The following is a 22,880-nucleotide window of genomic DNA, read 5'->3' as shown; positions in this document are numbered from 1 at the left end:
GCAAGAGTAAATTTTAGTCAACAAAGGGTACAAAAGGTGACCACTTTTTTAATTAAATAAACTTAATCTCAACACCAGGCCACTATCTTTCCACCTTGTTCAGAGTTCTATCAGCATCTCTGTCATTCTGCTAACTGGTTTCTATGATTCCATTATACTGTAGAGTGATTCTTTATATTTCTGCAAGAACTTTTCCTGGGTTTCAGATATAGTTATGACATTTCCATGTTTCAGATCTGTCGATAACTCTCTATAGTCAATAGAATCAAATGTGTTGTAGATGGCCAGGTGTGCTTTCAATATCTACCTTTCCATTGTTCCTGAAACACTGACTACTTAACTATGGACTACGTTTCCCAGCATTTCTTTAAGCTACGTCTGGCCCTTTGACTAAGCTCAAGGCAGTGGGATCATGAATGAAAGAGATGTCTACAAGTCAAGGTCATCTCCAAGTACAAAGTTATTACTTTGTAGTCTGACCCCTGCTTACTCTCTAGTCTCATATCTTTCTGAATCTACACACTCTAATAACATCAAGCAACTGAAGTTCCCGTTGTTTTTGTGCTATCGCATGCTTATGAACTTTTATTCCTCTGTTCACTTAATATGATACACTCTTTGTGCCTTATATCATCTTCAACATTTAAAACTTCATCTCCTCTAATAAGTCTTCTTTGTCTTCCCCTCCTTATTTCTATTCTGGTCTGGATTAGACACTACTTTTGTGAGCTTCCACCATAGCATGTATATTGAAATTTCTTATTTTTCGATTAGGATAAGAATTTCTCAAGACAGTCGCTGCATTGTATCCATGTCTATAACCTTAATGCCTAGCAAGCGCCTGGCACATAGGCCACGCTTAACTGTCCTGCTTCTTCTATTGACCATGATATTACAAAAATTCAGGTGGCAGAGGGCACTGAAACATCATGACTGGTTGAATGCACGTGGTAAGGAGCTGGGGAGAATAACACTCTCCAAGGGGCCTCTGATGTCTACTTAATTTGGAGATCTAGAAGAAATTGTTTTCCATGGTAAGGGAAAAGAATCTTTGATTATGTAGCTCCATGTCTTTCTACAGTTGCATTCTGTCACTCATGTTCCTTGTTTCTCTCTTGCCCTTTGGTTGTATTTTCTTTATTCAGCCTTTTTCACGGCATGCTGTGCTCACACTTCAAACTTGGCTACCTAAGAAAAGCTGTCTTATCACTCTTCCACAAAGTCTCACAATTGCTTTGGGGCAGAGAAAGCAATATAATTCTAATTTTTTGTTAGCCTCAAGTACACAGGAGTAGCAGGATCGGTGAGGTAAAGTATAATTGAGTATAGGGAAGAAAAAATTTTGGGGGAAAGATTCCTTTTATGGCACAATGTCATTACATCATGTCATAACTGTGTCATGACAATTGTTATTTGCTTTTATATCAGAAGTGTTCAAATCATAATTCTGGATGATTAAGTGATCTAGATTGTTAGTAAACTGTCAGTCCTTCTGCTCATTGAGTTAAGATGAGAGTCTAAAATTTGCCCTCCATGTTCCCTTTTAGAGGCAAGGGGAGTTTTAATCCTTAGGTTTTCCTCTCCTCAACTATGGCCAATGTTTTAGCAGTTGTTATGACAGACAACTCCAGTGGTTTTGCCATCAGAGGCACTTCTGCTTCATCTTCACACAACAGAGACTGCAGGAAGTTCTCTCTCCTATATGCAGACTTTAGCATGATAGCTATTCATTCATGCAAAATATATTTATGGTGCACCTTCTAAATCTGTGCTTGATTGATGTCTTAAATTCTTATTTTCCTCTCTCCCCAGTTTTCCTGTTTTGTTTTGTTTAGTTTAGTTTTACATTCTTGTTTGGGGCTTGTACTTAGTGCATGAAGTTTCCAGCCCTCCCTAGAGTCCCTGCTAAACTCACTAGAGCTCTTTCCTTTTACACCTAATGGGTGGTGTGTGTTGGGGGAGGGAGGGTCTTGGTTTTTTATTTCCACTGCAGCATTAACTTACTGTAAAGTAAAAGTACTGCCCTAACCAAGATTCAGGGTCAGCCCTTGTCTTTGTGGAGATTACAGAAGCTTATTCCTTCTATTTAAGGTTTGAGTTAGCACGTAGGGTTTGGGTTTTCCTTTCAAAGACAGGAAGGCTAGCAGGGCCTCCAATGCGACCAGGCTGGGAGCCTGTGGAGAACATTTCCCTCTTCCCTGCATGCCTGGAGATAAAACTGCCTCTGTCCTTTTATTTTATTGCCTTCCCTCTTGTGTGGATCTGCAATGATTGCTAGAGTTCTGGGAATTCATGCTAATCATGACTTCTCAAGAGCAACTTTCCCTTTTTCTTATTTTTTTTCCCCCTGAGTGGTTAGCTCTGAAAAGAATAATTTATCAAATCATTTTTATTCAACTTTGGAGGAAGAAGAAAGAGGAAAAAGGAGGAGAGAAGCCCTTTTTGCAGTTTTAATTGCTTTGCAGCTTCTGGGGGAGGCCCTGCTCAGCTTATCAGAGCCCCCCAGCCTGGCAGCGCCCATGGCCTGGCGCTGCCTCCTGGGCTCGGCTGGGGGCCTCAGCTGCCTCGGGGCTCCAGTGCTTAGGAAGTTAATTCAAGTGACCAACTGAAAATTTGGGGAGAGTGGGAGGAAACGGATAAGGATTTTTTAAATTAAGATTTTAAAAATTTTAAGTTTTATTCCGCCTTCCTGCTTTTTAGGACTTGATAAATTTGTGTATTTAAGGAGAAAAATAATTTCTTCTTTAGTACTAAGATCATACTATGACTTAGTCCTTTGCTTTATTTACCATGATCATTTGCTAATACTCGCAACATTTCTGAATAATATGTCTCAGGGAAGAAGCCAGAAATCCTTGGGGGCATTTCACTTGCAGAAGAGGAGACTGAGGCTCAAGGATGAGCTCCAGTTAAGCCAGGTAATGGTTGTTGTAAGGAGATGTTGACAAGATGATCACAAGCTCTACGAAGGCAGGCTAGAGAACAAATAGTCAAGTTCACTGTGAGAGAAACAGATGAGCTGTTACAGACTTATAGAAACAAGTGTTTATAAAAGCAGTGTGGGAGCAGCTTATGGAATCAGTATCAACAGAAGGACTTAAAAATTGATAGTTTAGAAACTGATCTTTATAGGTGGGGATGGTGGTCAGAATTACCTTGTGGGTTTTTCCTTCAAGATTGCATGTTACCTTGGGGAGGTACAACAGTGCTTTGTGGGCACCTGTATATGACTGACCAAGGACAGACAGAGAAAAGACATGCACCTGTTCATGTGCAGTCCCCTCTCTGTACTTCACAACCCCCTTGCCTTCTTCCATGGTGGTTAAGGGCACCAACTTTGAAGCCATGCAGCCTCGCCCACATCCTGGTTCTACCACTTACCAGCTGTGAGTATGAACGCATGTGTTGTGGGTACTGAGCACAGAACCTCACCATGCTTCAGAGTTCTGATCTATAAACTCAGAATAATTTTAATCACTGCATCATAGTATTTTCACGAGCATTAGATGAGTTAATATTCTAAAATGCTTGCATGGGTGCCTGGCATGTAGTAAGTCCTCTGCGATTTAAGCTGCTCTTAACACTATGGTAATCCATTGTCAGGATACAAAATAGACTAGTTTATCATCAGTCCAATTCTACTGCAGTATAGGTATTAAGGCCTGAAAGTTACTACCTTCTTGCATAGAAATGCCATGGCCAATTCACCACTGTCAGTGTTAATTGAGGCTTTTGTATATTATTATGATGATGGCCATTATTACTATTCTCTCTCCTTAGTGGGTGTAGATACTTGAGTAGGGTCAAGCACAGGAAGGCAGAGCAGCGTGTAATAGAAAGAGCATGGATTTGGGATCCCTCAAATCTGGTTGTGTTCAATCTCGGCTTTTTTCTCTGACTATGAGTGATTTACTTAACCTTTGTAAGCCCCAATTTCCCCAATGTATTAAAACGATTTTGAGGAGGACGGTGATTATTCGAAATGCAGTCACAGCCACAGCAGACTCCCTTACAGGGAAATCAGACAATGCCTGCCTATTATTATAGATTACAGTAATAAGGTAGCCATTAGGGGAAAGGGTATTGTGTGAAAGATTTTTAAAATAGCATGCTTAAATATCTTTTGAATAAGATAATTTATAGGTGTTATGTCAGTCAACCCAGTTAACATAAATTTCACGGTAAAAAAATTAAGAACCCTTTAACTACTATTTCGATTAAATTGTTTAATTGGAGGCAGAATGCAGGGTTATTGCTTGTCAATTATATCTGATAAAGAACCTGTGTTTTCTGGTTAATTCAATTTAAAATAAATCCCATCACTTTAAATATATTAGAAGAAGGGGAGAAAGGCCTTTCTCTCTGGAAAGCAACAATGGAACTATCTATTATTAAATGTAGAAAATGATGCTAATGGAACCTGATGGCTGAGATTTCACAACGCAAAAATTCAGAGTTCTGTTTCCCACAGCAACCAAAACTCTCCTCCCCTTGAGCATGTGTACCGTTTCATATTACCAAATATGCATTTAACTCTAAATGATTATATATGCACAATGGGGCTGGGTTATCGTCACCATGGGCACCAGAAATGTGAAATTCCTGACATTTGTATATTTGAGAATTTAAGTTTCAGTGCTGCTTTTCATTTTTCTTCTTTTTATTTCTATTTTAGTTTAATTTTTTTAAACCTCTTAAAATATTGTCACTGCCTTCAAGCCTCAAGCTTCTGTATATGATACAATAGATATGTCAGAAAGGCTACAATAATTAAGTCCCCTTCTAAATGAATTGGGAACATACTATGTGCATAACCCAATTTTGTGCTCTTCAATTGAAAATGTATGTTTAATGCTCAGGTCCTTCCATTTGCAGCTTCTTACTTGGTCCTAAAAACCATTTATTAACATTGATTAAGTTCAGCACCACAGTCAACAGGTTTTTTATTTGAAAGTGGTATTTGAAAGAACTCATGCTGAATGGAATTTAATGTCATTAATATCCACTGTCTATGTACTTATTTGATTAAGAAAGACACAACTAGCCCTTTTGCTATCAAATTACTTTAGGATATAATTTTCAACCACTCTAATCTCTCTTCACTCCATATAATTAAAATCCAAAACAAAACAAACAAAACGAAACAAAACAAAAACCATAATAAACAGTGTTAACCACTGTAAAAATCCATGTAATTCAAGTTTTTAATGACATTATTCCAGATTAGTTCTTTGGTAGTAGATCAATGACCTAGGGGGAAAGAAAGTTACTAAAACAGTCAGGCACTTAGAATGCTGAAAGTCTTAGGGATCATTGCATTTCTGCTTCTTAGAATTCACCCAAAAACAACTAAACAGACAAGAGCACCAAGATATATGTACAGAAACAAGCTTCATGGCATAGACTGTAATGTTAAAAAAATGGAGATGAACAAAATACCCTTTAATAATGTCCAGTTAACTAAAATTGATACAACACTATCATAAGCAGCACTTAACAATTATTTAACAATGATATATATATATATATATATATATATATATATATATACACATTTTCATACAAAGAGTTTCATAATACATTGTTAAATAAGAAATATAAATGTCAAAACCTGAATACACAACTTCATCTAATTTGTAAGTTTGAATATATATATAATTATATGTATATGTTTATATTTGTACAAAACTTGAAAAAAATGTCTGAAAAACTGTCTATAAAATATTGAAAATGATTATCTCTGCATGGTGGAATTTCAGATAATATTTATTTTCCTCATTTTTAATCTGTATAGTTTTAATTTTCCCAGTAACTATGTATCACTTCCATATGAGAAAAGTACATTAAATTACTTTTAAAGCAACTATATGTATGTATATGTGTACACATAAAGATGTATACATAGACATATACACCTAATTTGATGTCTTTCACTCTACTAGAACTAATGCAGAGCAGCCACAGACTCTGACGTTGTCAAAGCTCACACGATTCAGCATGTGAGCCTTTGCTTTGTGACTGGGTAATGACAATTAATTGGTGTCATGTAAAAAATAAATTCTACCTAAAGTCACTTAGATGGGGACCCAGGGCTCATAGGTTTAAGGTCCAAATTTTTAAGGTGTTACTCTTCTGGAAGAGGCCAAGTAAGGAAGGACCTGGATGAGCCTGGGCAGTTACTCACAACTTGAGTGAACGGGTATTGAGAGCATGTGAGTGTGGGAAGATGAGTAGTGGGTGCTGATAGCAAAGCAGATATTAGTGGACGAGACAGAGATGAGCTGAGGGAGGCATTTTAGAGGGACATGGATATAGTAGAAGATAAATACAGATTTTAAGGATAAGATTTGGATTGATTAGCAGGAAGACTGGCTGTTAGAAGCATAGACTTAGAATATAGTTCAGTCAGGATTTATTGAACGCTTACTTACCAAAAAGTCAGCCAAGCACTGCAGCAGAGATACAGCAATCAAGAGCGAGGAAAAGGAAGACACCTTGACTAAATGAAGAGATGGTGTGTAATGAATGAGCACTGAGCTCATGCCTAGAACATTACGAAGACAAGACTGAGCCACCCCGCAGAAACTCTTCCACTGAAGTTTTGCACACTGTCTTCCTTTCTGTCCTCCCCCCTGCCTTTACCCTAATCTGGGCTGTTATTTTTCTTCTTAACTCGCTCATGCAAAAGTTTTGTGTATCTGTTGTTTGTCAGACATTGTAAACAGGAGCTCTTCAAGCACTTTAAACGTAATGAGTGGAGAGATGTGATGGGAGCAACTAATTCAGACTGGTAGATTGTGATAGGGGTTTTTTTGTTGCGGTTTTTTGTTTTTATATCTTATTTCTAGATTCCTTCAGTGGCTTCCTAATTGTTGGACCTTGCCTTCATTCCACCCAAAGCATCTTCAGGCTTATAATCGATTCAAGTGTTCCAAAAAGAAATTTTATTCCGTCACTTTCTTGTCCATGAACTTACAATGACTCTATAACAGTTCAGCTCCTTCCACGTTCTCACTGTTGCATACTTCTGCCCAAACTCATAGTTCTTCATTCATTTATTTATTTAGCTAAACTATTTGTCTCCCCCCACTATGAGGAGCACAGAGGTTGCAAAGATGGTAAGATATGGTCCTTGTTCTCTAAGAGCTTGTGGTCTAGTAATACAAAGTAGAAATATATAAAAGTGAGTACACCGAATGTATAATGCTATGATAGACTGTATACAGGACTCAGTATAAAGGGAGGAGTTATGAATCTCTCGGAGCAAAGGAGAACAAAACTAATAGAGAGCTTAAGCTAAATCTTAAAAAAGCAAGTTGGAGCTTGCAGGCTGGAGAGCAGCTTTCTTTGCTAAAGGATGAACATGAGTAAGAACATGGATAAATAAAGCAACCTGTGAATTGGAAGAAAGGTTGACATTGAAATTGAGCTCAAAATACATCATGAATTAGGCTGCTATGGAGATGAATAGAGACTAAATCACGGCAGGGTTTCTTTATCATACTAATTACTTTATAGCTACGCACTCCCGTGGAATACTTCTAAGAGAGAGTGTGACATGACCAGATAGGCACTGGGGGCAAATATAGCTTGTTGAAAGGTCAGACCAGAAAGAAACAAGATGAGTAATTAAGAACCTATTGTATTTATTTGGACAAGGGCACCTATGCAGATTCCTGAGGCCAGGAGACTGATACAAGAGCAGGTAACGATGCAGCAACAAGGAATTTGTGACGTAATTTCAAGATTTTTCAATTGGTGCCCATACTGATGGTTGATATTTATCACAGAAGAAATTATTTTAGGTTCTAGGAGGTAGAGGGGATGATGGGGAGTTGTGAAGAGGCAAGACAAGGAGTTCAGGCTTGGGTGTTTTGAGTTTGTGATGTTTTAAGGTGATTCTAACAGACAGTGGAATATATTGATTTTAAACCTGGGGAGGAGTCCTAGGCTAAAGAAACACATTTACCAACCACATAAAAATTGCAATTGAAATTATGGAACTCACCTATTTATTCAACAAATGCTTAATGGAAGCCAATTATGGACCATAGAGTCTTCTTGATGCTGAGGATTTAGAGTGAGCAAAACACAAAGCCATTCCAGCCTTTTCTTTGGAATTTGCATTTTTGCAGGGGCGTTAGAAATAAGTATAAAATTAAAAAGCATAATATATCAACTGCTGATAAAGCATGGAAGAGGGGCACCGAGTGCAAAGTGGTAGGCATGGAAAGAGTTACAATTTTTGCAAGGGCAGTCAAAGAGGACCTCATTGAGAGGGTGGTGTTTAAGCAACAAAAAGAGGGCCATAGCAGCTATAGTCATGGGTAGAAAGAGTAAGGTTGAAACTATGAGAGGAGGAACACCTGATGCTATAAGTTTTCAAAACTCTTTTGAACTTTCAAAAAATTAATGTAGTTGCACTATTGGTTTGGTAACATTTTTACGTATATAATGGAAATGTCATAAAAACATTTTTATGCCTTAAGTTTAAAATATAGAATAATGGCTAAAATAATGGAAATTATCAGAAATTTGGGAGTTTTACTTAAACATTGAGAAAAGACACATGAAATGGAAGTGTTTTAGAAAATTATTCCAGAATGTACTTTCTCTCTGTATATCTAAACACAGATCTTTCTTTCTGTCTGTACATATCTTCAAGTAACTTTGGCTCATGTCTTTAAGTTTATACTCTATCTCTTAACAAGTCTTCCATGGCCCTTCACCATGGCCAGGCTGTAATATTAGAGGACTCTATACTCCACAAGGGCTGAGATGGAAAGACCGTGAAGAGATGCCTAGAAACTTTTAAACATTCTATCTCCAACACACTAATGGTTTCTGTGCACCTTTTAATCATGAACCTCACTTTTAAATTTACCAACAATTGTGTGAATGTAGTTTAATCTTTTCCTCCTGGTAACAACAAAAGAGCAAAATTTATGATAATATCTGATTAATTTCCATAAAGCTCCAGGAAAGTGTTAACATTTTTTATTTATATGTATTTCTTTTGCATTTGTCTAATGAAAACAATAAAATTATGAAGGCCATGCATGGTATAATTTTAATGTGCCCGGGTGCTGTATCTCCTGCCCTAACCAGACAGATTGAATTTCTTGATGTAAGAGAAGCTTTTCCAGATAGCTTCATCTTTCTTGCACTAAAGCATTAATTATATGTTATTTATTCCTGTTAACTGCATTCTTTTCCTACCAGTGTCTAAGTATTTATTATTATTTAATTTGGAGGTCATAATTTCCTCAAAATATTTGATGTAATCAATGTACATCCTTTGAATATGGGCACAATTAAGAATCTCATACATTCCCATATAAAGAAAAGATTAGCAGTCCATGGTCTTTGCTGATCCCAGAGACAGTACCAAATATTAAATTGCTCTAGGTGAATTGTGCTCCCTAAAGCCCAGCATTCTTCTACCCACTTATGCTCTTTACCTACAGGACTGTCATTGTTATGGAAATCCAGAAATCTCAGGATTTCCACTTACTATCTCTTACTTAGCTGTTTCTTTCTTTCTTTTAACTGGATTATTTATGTGTAGGTCTCAGTTATTGTTGTCCATTATTAAAAAACAAAAACAAAAAAAAATCCCTCTTTAATACTCAACTGAAGCTGTCTTAGGTTTAATCTAAATTTCCTTTTGCTCTCTCTCTCTGTCTCTCAGCCCTTATTTTTTTTGGTCTACTCAGTGGAAATGAACAATTGGACACAATTACGAAGCATCCAGTTACACAGGCGTGAATAAACCTATTCATGATAGCTATAGGATAAAGGAAAAAGTTATATATATATTTTTAAACATTTTTGTATTTTTCCCTGTCAGTTTTTACTTCAGCTCAACACTGCATTATTATCTATTTGAAGGCATATGTGTATTTTCCAGTGTACACTGGGCATAGTTTCTCACTACTAAGCTGTATGAGATGTATATTCCTAGAGTTAACCTGCACGTAGTTTCTGAGCTACACTGTTAGCACACCAGTGCTACCTTTCAATGGTGTGGAAAAATCAAGTGTTAACTGTATTTGCTTTTTGAATATTGTAATGAATCTCTCCACATTCTCAGCTTCTCATGTAGTGTAGAGTGCTCCGTCTGCCTAGGTAATCGTGGTTTTACCCTTTATTAAAGACTTCTTGAGTTTAGGCATGAGGCAACCAAAGATAACTGGTAGTCTGCAAGCTCAGGATAAACTACACCATGAATGCGCAGCAGATATATCACAGAGATACAGTAATTACACAACAAATACCTCTTTGCTAAGCAATGAATTATAGAGCCCAATATCCTGTAATTACAAACCATTTATATATCTGTTTAAATTAGTGTGGATGCCACTTAGTATAATCACTTTGGTGATTAATCAAACATTCTGAGCAGTATGGAATGCTTCAGAGTTCACAGGTGTGAGTGTTTTTCAAAATGCTTGCCCTAAAGTATCAAACTGCAAAGTTGCTAGCATTTTATTTCCCCATATTTTGCAAAAACATCTATAACTGAACCTCTTTCTTGAACTACCATGGCTCACACATGCTTTGGAGACATTTAGGAATATACCATAAGTTTTAATGGCTAAAAGGCCTTGTTTTCATAGCTACAGTTTTCTGAACCTTAACATGCACATACTTTAGGGGATTAAACCATTTGTTTTGGAGTAAAGCTTCAGTGGTGCATTCCTCTTCTGTTCTCTTGAGTGAGACCTTCAACAGAATAGTCAGGGAGCATTCAAGGAATTGAGCCAAGTGCCTACCAAGGTGTTCCTTGGGCAGGGTACAGATCCGCCTTAAGGCCATGAATGACAGAGATTAGTCCAGGACCATTGGTCTGAGCTCTTGCATTTTGGGCTGCCAAAAACTTCTAGTTTAATCTTCCTGGCAACAGTAAGTAAGGGTCAAATCGGATTATTCTAAACCAATATGAGAATAATTTGAGAACAATAGCTGGCTAGGGAGAGAACGTCGTGCAACTAAATTACAGTAAATTATACAGAGTCTTGCCTTGGAAGGAATAATTTGATCATAAGACCTGCAAGTAACAATTATTACTGATTGCAGCAGGCCCCTTTCAGCAGCTCAGATGGAAGTTTCCTTAGGCAATAAGCAACCTGATCTCTCTGGTTTTGCACACGATCCAAGTATGTGGATCTGTCAATGTTTCTATTATATAGGAACAATAGCTAACATTTGCTGTGTGGCAGACATTATCTTAAGTGTTTTACTTATATTAACTCAGTTGATCTTCACAATAACTTCCTGAGATACATCCTATCACTGTCCCATTTCATAGACTAGGAAACTGAGATAGATCTTTTAAGTAACTGGCTCTTGCCTTCTAAGAGGTAGAGCAGGCTTTTCAACCCAAGCAAACAGTTTGGCTAGGAAGTCTGTTCTCCTAAACACTATGCTATAGAAAAAAAGCCTCTCCTTAAAGTCTAACATGAACCCTGCTTCAAGTTAAATTATTGATTTTAATGGTATGTTGCATCTCAATTGTATTTAATCTCAGAAGTCACAGTCTTCCTGCCAAAGCTGTTGCCCAGCTCTCATTTTAGCAACTGCAGGAGTGTCATAGAGCCCCTAAATTTTATTACATAGTGGTTCGTACCCAGCTAACATTGCTGTGTGGTATGGCAGAACAGATCGAGGGGTAAGTAACTGGCAGAGCAGCTCATTGATAATTTAGTGTCCAGGCTACCAGGTAATTTACTCTCTGTGTAACTCTGTGCAGCTAACTCTATCGATTGCTTGCTTCTTTTTGTCTTCTCCTTTAATTCCTTTCTTGTTTTAATCAAGAAAAAAACATTGTCCTTAGACTGTAAAAACTAGAAAGTTGAATTCCAGACACAAAGAATTTCCTTCCCCGGCCTTAAAAAGGTAGAACTTTAAAATTGAAAAGCAACAAACTAAAAAGACTTGAAAATAAATTTGATACGGAAGCATCACAGATATCTTGGAACATTAACTAATGGAGAAAATGAAGGTAAACTGTGGGAATGAAGGCACTAGGAAGAAAAGTTTTTTAAAAAGCCTTGATCAGCACTAGAAAATAAAAACATTCTTCTTTCAAATAAAATTTTTCTTGCATGCCTGCTTTTGGCAAGTGTAATAACAAAGCACACGTAATTTTAGAAATGTAAGTATATTTACTGGGTCATGGTGGACTGGCTTATCGAAGGCTGAGGTAACAAGTACAGAGGTATGCTCAGAGGGCAAATGCAGAAAGAAGAATTTAAAAAGTAGTAGTTATTAGGAAAGCAGAAAATTCATAAGCATGGAAAATTTAGAAAAAAGACATTGAAATTCCCTTATCATTATTGAGAAAGCAAGAGAGGAAGAAATTAATTGCCAAAAGCAGGTAGACTGAAAATGTCTTAGTAAAGTGAAGTCTCTTAAGTGATTTTTTTTAGGTCAGGCAGGTCCTAGAAAATAGACTTAATAAATTGATTAAAAGGTTTGCTAGGAAACTCTTGACACCAATTTTAAGTTTGAAGTATATTGATAAAGCAACCCAACTCATTCATTCATTCACTCAAACAAATTTACTATGAATTGATACCACATAAAATGCTGTGCTCAGCATAGCCCCTACCCTCCAAAGGTCAGAATTCAGTGAAGGCAATGAATGCTGTAGTAGAATTAATAACAAAATTGCTATGTTAGAACACACACAAGCACACCAAATGACAAGGGGATATTGCAGAGGGAGAGGTAAAAAATGTTTGGGAAAGACTTAGTGATAGAGCTAACATTGAACTGGCCTAGGTAGCTATAATTTTTCAGGGAGAAAGGAAAGAGTCGAATGCAACCTGTTGAGACCATTGGATGCGTATGCTTCTCTTCTGTTCATAAACATGGAGTAAGTCAAGACATTGTTTTTTTTTTTTTTAAATGATCGATTGTGAAAGAAGATGCTGTCTCTGTTTTAAAGGGGTTGGAGCATAGTTGGGGTGGGATACCAGACCAGTAAACAGATCAGTTATGATAAAACCAGATATGACTGATAAAGGTGGCCAGAGCATTAGGGAATAAAACTCTGCTTAGAGGTGACATTTGAACAAGGCTTAAATTGATGAGGGGGAGTTTGAAAAGTGAAGGCAGATATTCCAAGTGAGAGAACAGAATATATAGAGGCCTGGAGTTTTGCTTTGTAAAACATAATTAGATGTGGATCCCACATACCACACCCAACTTCCATTGTTGGTTTCCCTTGCATGGGCTGGATTCAAACATTGAAGGTCTCTGAGGGAATATTATGAGCACTCCTTTTATCTTCTGTTGATTGCTTTTGCCATAAATTATAAAGTGGTACCCCATATAGAAGGTCAATGATCAGAATTTTTATTTTTTAGCAGAATTGTATTCCTTTGTACTTCTCATTAAACTGTAACTTTACAACACTAAAGAAAATAATTTTGAAGTCAACACAAGGTATCCTATGTCATAGACTCCATCCATTTAGCTCTATCTTGAACTTTGGTTTCGCTTCCTTTCTTTGAAGTGTCAGCCTATATCTCATTGTGTGAGTGCACGTGTGTGTTTGTGTGCATGCGAGTACAAGAGATTTTATGGGTGTAGATAGATCAATAAATAATCAGTTTGAATAAAGTTCTAAGTCATTTCAATTTCCATTGCAATTTATTAATAATCTTTAATAAATAGTAGGGATCAGTCTTTAATCAATAATAGGGATCAGCAAGTAATAGCCTGTGAACCAAGTACAGTTTATGACCTACTTTTGCAAATTAAATTTCTCATTAGTTGACATGTTTTCTGTGCTTGCTTTCATGATAGGACTTGTGTTAAGTAGTTGTGAACAAACTTGTGTTGTGTACAAAACTAAAAATATTCACTCTTTCCCTGGACAGAAAAAGTTTGCTGAGTCTTAATATGTGGTTCCCCTCAACTCATTTTCATCTCATTGGAAATGCAAAATTATTCAGGATAAGTCTCATACATGGTTTGAGTATCAAGCCTCGCTACAGAAGAAATGTGGCCCTGTTAAAAACAAAGTGGCTTCCTACAAACTGCAAACTCTTTTGGAGGACATAGAAGAGAAACAGATATAAGGAGACAGCTTGGCTCAGGCTTGGCAAAGTGGAAGCAATTTGCAAAGGTTACAACCTTGAGTCCCCAACATTATACATAGTTGACTTTGCCGCTGTACTCAAAGATGACCAAGTCTTGCCCTGCCGGACATGGCTCAGGGGTGGACCGTCGACCTAGGATCCAGGAGATCACGGTTCGATTCCCAGTCAGAGCACATGCCCAGGTTGTGGGCTCGATCCCCAGTCAGGGGCGGGCAGGAGGCAGCCGATCAATGACGACTCTCATCATTGATGTTTCTGTCTCTCTCTCTCTCCCTCTCCCTTTTTCTCTCTGAAATCAATAAAGATATATTTTTTAAAAAAAGAAAAGAAAAAAAAAGATCAAGTCTTGGGGACTAACTCCTACCTTTCTAAATCAGCTTCTTGTTAGCATAATAATTTGCAGCAATAGTGATAAGATTTAATGTTTAATTGGAATTCAAATGTGTGTCTAACACCGCTCTAAATACTTTAGATGTATTGATTAGCTTATGTCTTTTACACATACACTGTTATTAATTCCACTTTATAGAAGTGGAAACTGAGGCACAGAGAAGCTAATGGAAGTCCTAGGCTGACCAAAAAGTCAACTCAACTCAGTTTGCATTGTATTCTCTCCTCTTTTAGAAAATCTACATGAGAGGTCAGGGATTTTAATCAGAAGGTTGCTTGGTGAGCATGGAGTAAAAGCAATGCAACTTAGGTAGATTTCCTTGGTGGCAAAGTACCTCAACATATAATGGTAAAAGTCCACACTACATTTCATAAATAGACATGAATGTGCCAACCAGAGGTTCATTTTGCTCTTCATGGAACCCTCTGGCCTGGATTATGCTGAAGATATACTGGCATCATTGGCTTTCTCCTTGGCTTTCTTTATGAACCTATGCAAACCACTGGCCTCTTTTCTTCAGGTCAGTTAATATAACATGGTTGGGTTTCATTTTTCATTTTTCAGTCCTTCTTAAAGCTTTTACTCAAGTCATCTTACTTTAACTTGTGTTTTTTCAAATCTGCTTTGTTTCCCATTTTATAAAGTCTTTTTGGCATGTCTACAGACAACTAATCTTCTACTTTGTGTTTCTTCTTGATAATTTCACTGTCAATGAGTAAACCAATTTCCATATTCTTGGAGGCACTTTACATTACCTCTACCTACTCAGCAAACTCTTGAGAGGATTAAGTCTGTCAGAAGGATTTTTAAAGATAGTGTGTTTAATTTCTGAGTCCATAATAGCACACACCAGCATAGTCAGAATTGGCCCTTTATTATATGTTGTAGAGGAACTGCAAGAGTTATTTTAAAAGTTCTTAGGAATTCTTAAGTCTCAGTGTTAAATTTCAAATACAGGAGCGATCAAAGATGCAGAAAGACAACTTGTACTGCCACGGTTAGTATGAGGCCTAACAGGGACAATTTCTGCCTCCATGCCTGTCAGGTCTCCCTGTCTTCAGAAGGTGTGGCTAAGAGTGAAAACCACATGGGACTCTGCTGGCACCACATGGCCATCCAGACAGGCATGAGCAAAACTTAGTAGTCATTGCTACTTTCCTATTTTACTTTTTTCTGGTCATGAAATGAGAATAGGTGAGGGGAATTACAAAGGTGGGTTTAGAAATTCAGCCTCATGGTACAGTCAAATGAGTTTGGAATGAAAATCAATGTGAGAAATTAAATGTAGTCATTGTTACCTAAAAACCTAAGAAGTATTTTGGGAAGTGTTAAGTTATATGCTGTGATATGCAGCAAAGTGACACCTCCCTACTCAATTGCTATCCCTGGATCTAGTGTCCTACTGTCTTTGTGAAAGTTAGGTTTGGGGTATCACGAAAAAGGACCTTGTTCCATGTTTAAGTCTCCATGGGACAGAGAGACACCAAGAGTCAAAGGAAGCAAGATGCGCATGAGACTGAGCGAGCAGGTCATAAGGGTGATGGAGATCTGATCATGGGAATAGAAGGTCTATGGAGTCATAGGAATCTTGGAGAACATCAATGGAATGTTCCACACGTGATAGGATGGGTTCAGAGCCAGTGTCATTTGGATTGCAAATTCAGAATTGGACTTTATGAACAACAAAATATGAAAATTAGGCGGTGGGGTTTACCAAAGTAAGTGAGAGAACTTTTCATTAGCATATTTGAAAGAATAATCTATTTTGGTCCATTGTGGACTCTTCTGATACCTTCCTGTATGTTTGGTGTTGTTGTGGACCCCTGTCTTTGTGTACTGGGATAGACTGATTTCACATATGGGGGCTCTTTCAATGATTTGAAGAGAATTCTTAACCATTGTACCTTTAAATGGTGAAAGCTCACTTTAAGTAGAATTGTTTTCTATTGATTTTTATGGATGCTTTCGCCTCCCCATTTTCTGCAAAATGTTCGTTGTCTGCCTTACTTAATGCCCTAAGAATACGTTGTTTTTGCTTACTTTTCCTTAAATTTCTATAGCAACAATTGTTATGCTTCTACCTTGCTACCAAAAGCAAACAAACAAAAACAACCCCTCATTTCTTACATGGAGCACAAAATAATTGTCCCCTCTGGCTTACCCCCAAAGAGTAGAAATATGGAGGGAGGATATGATACAACCTGTGTTCAATCTTTAAGTGTCATTCTTATACCAAGGGGGAGAGGTTTATAATTTCATGCTCAATTTTGATTTTGATTTTCACTTTGACTACTAGGTATTTGGTGCTTTTGAGAACTGCTTTGTATGGGGGGAAAAGATGATCACAGCTTTTACTTATTTTTAAAATGTTCTTACCCATTTATTGTATAGCTGTCAGATGCTATAATAAAACCCCTATTTTCACAGTTGCAACAGAAATGACCACATCCTTTTAGTGAGACTTTTTTAAACCATATAAGGTGAGCAGGTTATGTGTCTTGTTATGGGCAGGTTTGATCACACAATTTCTCTGACTACATGAGACAAATGCTTAGATTTTTTTTTGTATATCAGGATGAGTGGGCAGGCTATAAAGGTAGAGCAGGACATAGAATTCCATGGAGGTTTCTATAATGGGCTTTCTTCCAGTGGGGAGTTGGAGGAAACAAAATTGTTGCCTGTTGCCTTAACGACCAGCATTGCTTGTGACCCTCATTGACGTCTGCATTTTTTAGCAACATTGCTGAGTAGGAGGAAGGCATGGATTGGGAAGCATATTCTTGGCGACTATTGTGCTCAGCCTAAATAACCATCATAATGCATAAGTGTAAAATAACACAAAGCTGTCTAATTGTAAGACTTGAGTTGAAAGAGAAATCTGGTGGAATCAACTGGGGCCTTTGCCTTTGGGGTTGTTTAAAAGGTTTTGTGTAGGAAACACTGATTGGCATGATTATGGGTCCAGAAACCAAGCTGCCAGCTGTGACTGTGGATGCAAAGGGCTTCTAACATTTCACCTGGGCTCTCAGAGAGGAGACCAAGTGGATACTAGGGGCCAGGAAACACATTCAGGATCATAAACATTGAAATAGAATGGGAAAGTGTCTAGATCCAAAACACAGGGGCTGCAACACTGCACAATGGTAGCTTCCCGGAGTCCTGCTGCTTCGCCTCTCCAAGTTACATGGCACTGAAATGGTGATGAACCAGTTCCATCGCATATATAAACATGCGTGGTCTGACCCTGGCCAGTGGCATGTGGCAGGGCAGCTATCCTTTCATTCTTTCTCTCTCTCTTCCCATTTGGTGGTGCTTCAGCCTCTGCCGTAATGACATGCAAGAGTGATTTCTAAGCTAAACCAGAAAATCCTGTGACTAGAAATAATGGACTGGAACACAATAGGCAGCATTCTCATACAGTTTTCCTCACCCTTGCAGTGAACACTTGACATATTTCTTGGAAAATTACGACAAAATTATTACAAAAGATGACCCCATTTATATTACTCACTCTAAGCCTAAGTGCTTGACTATTTTAAGACACTTTTCTTAAAGACACAGTTACAATGTGCACAAAACTACTGCCTACTTTTCTGCTTTGAGAGAGAACTCATACTCATGAAATATTATGGCTTGCAAATGCACACAGAGATATTTTTATTTTTAGGAGTGGATACATAAGCAAACTGGCACATTCAGTTGAAACAAGAGCCTGAAGTTTGTAAAAAACAAGTGTGTGGTGGGAATATGACACTGAAACTAAGCTTCACATTTGAGGAACAGGCAAAAGTTACAAGCTTCCTTATGACCTGACTGAATCTGACTTTCCCCTGAGCATAATATGGGCCTGGAACTCTTGGTTAGCTATAGTTCCTGGAGAGGAAAATCATTCTTATAATACTAACTTCACTGTTTAGATTACTTTGAATAACCACCATCTTTGGGAGCCCATGGATCCTGGTAAAGAAGCTAAGGTCAAGGTTGTGCATTGTGGACTCCCTCATGTAGCATTCATTTATTCAACAAATAATTATTTGTAATAGAAAGATTACAAAATGGTTAACAAAATGGACATGATCCCTACCCTCTTTGAGCTTAGAGTCTAGGGAAAGAGAGACATTAAAGGGATCGCCATAGCCTGGCCAGGTGTGGCTCAGCGGTTGAGCATTGACCTAAGATCCTGATGATCGAGGTTCGATTCCCAGTCAGGGCACATGCCTGGGTTGCGGGCTTGATCCCCAGTCAGGGGTGTGCTGGAGGCAGCCGATCAGTGACTCTCTCATCAATGATGTTTCTCTCTCTCTCTCTCCCTCTCCCTTCCTCTCTCTGAAATCAATAAAGATTTATAAAAAATAAAAAATAAATAAAGGGACCACCATACAAAATGAGTACATAATTATCCATTTTAGTAAGTACAAAATATACATTTTTATCAATTGCATAATAATACAATTCTTGTAAGATATTAAAAGACAAATCTAATCATTCTATTTTAGAGCAAAAAAGGGATATAAACTGGAGGTTGTTTTTCACGAGCTTTTCACTGGGCACATGGTCACCCAGCTACAGAATACATTTCAAAGCTTTCCTCACAGGAAGATATGTCCCAGTGACAAAGCTCTGGTGAATAGGATGTGAGCAGAAATGTTATGTTCAAGTTTTGGGCTATTTTCTTAAGTGGAGGAGACATGCTCTTCTCTTCTCCTTCTTCCTTCCTTCTGACAAGTGTTATTTATATCGATGGGGCCTAAAGAACTCTTGGACCATGAGATGGAAGCTACATGTTGAGAACGGCAGATTGACAAGACCCAACAGCATTAAATCACTATACCATACCCGCATCATCCACCTGGGCCTTTATGTGAGAGAGAAATAAGCTTCTCTGTTGCTTATATCACAGTGATTTTCCATTTCTTTGTTATAGCAGCCTAACCTATACCCTGAACAATATAATAGGCCTCTTTTCCTGATATAATTTTCAGTGGAGAAGTTTCCATTGCAAGAAAACAAAATGGGTATTCTGGGGCATTCTCCCTATTGAAAATGTGTCTAGAATATTCTTACATTTCTAAATTTGTATATTTCAGCGTAATTCTAACGAGGTACTCATTAACGCACATAAAACATATGATTTCATTTATACAGTGCTCAAAAACCTACAGAACAAATCTATGGTGTTAGGTGACATAATAAAGGAAGTTAACCATTCACAGAGAGCTCAGTCTTCTAAAGATCTTGGAGAGCAGGGAGTCAGGACGTTGGCAGAAGAGCTGAGACATCAGGAGGATGGGGTGCTAGATGCTAGAGAGCTGAGTGTAGACATCACTTAATATGGCTGTTTAGGGCTCTGAGATGGTGAAAGAACTTTAAATAATGACATCCAGGAAGAAAACACAGAAACCACCTCTATATTATATAAGAATGTTTCATCTCTTTCATCCCATTCTAGGGACAATGAACTCACTGGATATACTTAGAAGCATTAATTTAATTTAATCTTCATAGAAATCACATTCTAGAATAAATTCTAAAAAAATAAATAAAAATGTAACTTTGCAGTGGAAAGGATGTTTTATATGTTACCAATCAACTGCACTCATGAATGCTCAATTGTGTTTTTATGTTGATTATTTAAAGGGAAATAATCTGGGGATAGGAATGAGGTTATCTTGGAACAATTGTAGGCATTTAGCAAACCAGCTTAAATGATAATCCTCATGACAAATAATGGATCAAAAGTCATACGCCCTATGCAAATCTTTTCCATCTCTATTTCTCTTGAGTTTATTCAATTAATATTATCATAGAAGACATCTTGTCCATTGTGAAAAATGAGCTGAGAATAGAATCTACCACATTAATCTACACTGTGTATTTATTGTCTAAAATGTTTTAGACAGTTCAACAAGAAAATAGATTAAGAACATGATTTTCATTGCTGAGGCCTGAGCACCTCAGTTGCACAATCATTGGGAAACCCTGTACCTACATCAGAGGAAACAACAACCTCAAAGTTCCATTTGTAAACTTTAAGTGATTTTAATGCACTTCGTCTTATGTCCTTGCATCTTTAATCACTGATGGTCAAGTCCTCACATCATCTGCTCTCTCACGTACTTTCATTCCTATTCTGACGATCAAGTTCCTCTCACCTTATCTATTTTTCCATTACTCTCAACTTTTCCTCTATGCATTCTGTAGTGTCTGACCAATAATAATTTAACTCTCAGACATCTACAACTCCTTCCCTCTACCACTTGCCTTAATTGAAGCCTGATTCACTTCCAATGATAGATACTGCTTACCTAGGAAACCCTTCAAGAAGTGGATAATGATCCTTTTGCCATTTGATTCATATTATCTGTGGTTAATTCTCAACAAATTGGTTCTTCTCAAGTCATATTCTCTGACCTCATAAAAAACACACAGAAACAAACCCAAAACAGATTTTCTTTCAAGTCTCATGCCATCTATTTCTACAATTTTGGGTTGCTATCTTCCACCTAGTTTCTTTCCCATTGCTCCACTCAAATCCTGTCATCATCACATGTTTATTTTAGGTTTCATGTGGCTCACCAGCACAACATTCTGATTTCCTAATATTTTGGCTTCTTTGAAAAGTTTTAAATTAACTTTACTTCAGTTCTCAACAGTCACAATAATAATGGATTCAACTTCGTCATCTCTTAAAATGTTCATTTCTTATGTTAAATTTCAAAATCCTAGTTTCTAACCACAACCACAAGTAAAATCCTTTAACTTTCTCATTCCCTGACTCCAGCTATATTATCTTTGATCTCATTTTACCTTCCAATTCCTTAACTTATTCATTTTTCTCTATAGCTCTCTCCTATTTTAGATACAGAATGAGGAATAAAGAATTCCAATGGGAACATATTAAGCCTGAGAGAGTCCTGGTAGAAATCTGAGGATAGAAATACACAGACAGTTCAGAGCTCACAGTGTAAATCTGAGCTGGAGGCATGACTTGGGAACAGTTAGCATAGAGAATTAAAGACATGCATATGGCTGAGACCAATGGAGAGAAGTGTTGATACAGAAAATGAGCGTGTGAGAAATACTGAAATACTTCAGTATTTTTAAGCCTGATGGAGGAGAAGCCAGCAAGGGCATCTGATGAGTGACTAGAGGGCTGGGAAGAAACCAAGGGAGTGTATAGCACCATGAAAGTCTAGAGAAGACAGATTCTGAGGATGGAGAGTGTAGTTTATTGTGTGGGATGCTGTCTATAATAAAATAATATACTCTTGGAATATGGAACATGGAAATTATTAGCGAAAAATCATTTTGTTAGACTGTAAAGTTGGAAAATGCATTAGAGTGAGCAAAATGGTGAGTAAAAGATGAAGAAATTCAATTCTGAAAGAGAACAGAAAATTAGTCAAGGAGCTCAGGGCGATGGTGGATTAGGGGAATTTTCTTCCCTCCCTCCCTCTCTCCTTCCCTTCTTTCCTCCTTCCCTCTCTCTCTCTCTTTCTTTCTTTTTTTTTTTAAGATGAAAGATACTGAGTATGTTTGAATATGAATATATTTGAATATGAATATGGAAATGATCTAGTAGTAAAGGGAAGATTTATCAGGCAGTTTAAAAAATAAATGAAGTAGCAAAGTCCTTAAGAAATCATATGAGGATGGAACTCAGTATTCAGGTGCAGAGAGTTTCCCTTTCCTAGGAGGAGAAATGTTTTTACATGAATTAGGTGAGCCAAAGATGCAAATTGGTTTTTCCAATTTGTTACTGAGAGTATAAAAAAATTCCCTGTAATAGTTTATTTTATTAACAACATATAAGGCAGGTCATCAACTTAGAATGAGGAGGGGAGTGGGAATGAGAGATTTCAGGCAAGTTAAGAGGCATGAAATAATATATTCAGAGAGGGGGGAAAGCATATTTATTGAAGAAAGTAATAGAATTTTGGCAGCGATTAGGGTCCAAATGAGTTTATGCTCATAAATTAAAATGAAACCAGTCAGGCTGGTTGTATGTTTTTGTTTCCCTACCTTCCCTGGCACCATTTAGTTGCTCCTGCCTGGTCAAAGCAAGGGAGACAGATGGGTTCAGCAAGGGGGCAGGGAAGTTGGTAAAGCAAGTAAGATGGAGAGGGAAGGGAGTCAGGCAGTTGAGAATGGTCATAATGATGACCCATGGAATTCAAGACAGACTACTAAACAGAGCCAAACATAAAACTGCTCTTCTCAATCTAGCATCCTTGTTATTTGCATTCTTTAGCCTACTGCTGCCTTTCACTGTTTCAGAATTTTTGTGTATGATTTTAAGACTTGCTTATTTAACACAACAGCCTTCCTTGAAGAAAGATACCGCATCCTATTTTACTTTTCTTTCATCATAAGGATAG

This window comes from Miniopterus natalensis, chromosome 6 (assembly GCF_054644295.1).
Source record: "Miniopterus natalensis isolate mMinNat1 chromosome 6, mMinNat1.hap1, whole genome shotgun sequence".
Classification (NCBI taxonomy): Eukaryota; Metazoa; Chordata; class Mammalia; order Chiroptera; family Miniopteridae; genus Miniopterus; species Miniopterus natalensis.
The sequence above is the reverse complement of the archived record's forward strand: the minus strand, read 5'-3'. Positions refer to the sequence as shown.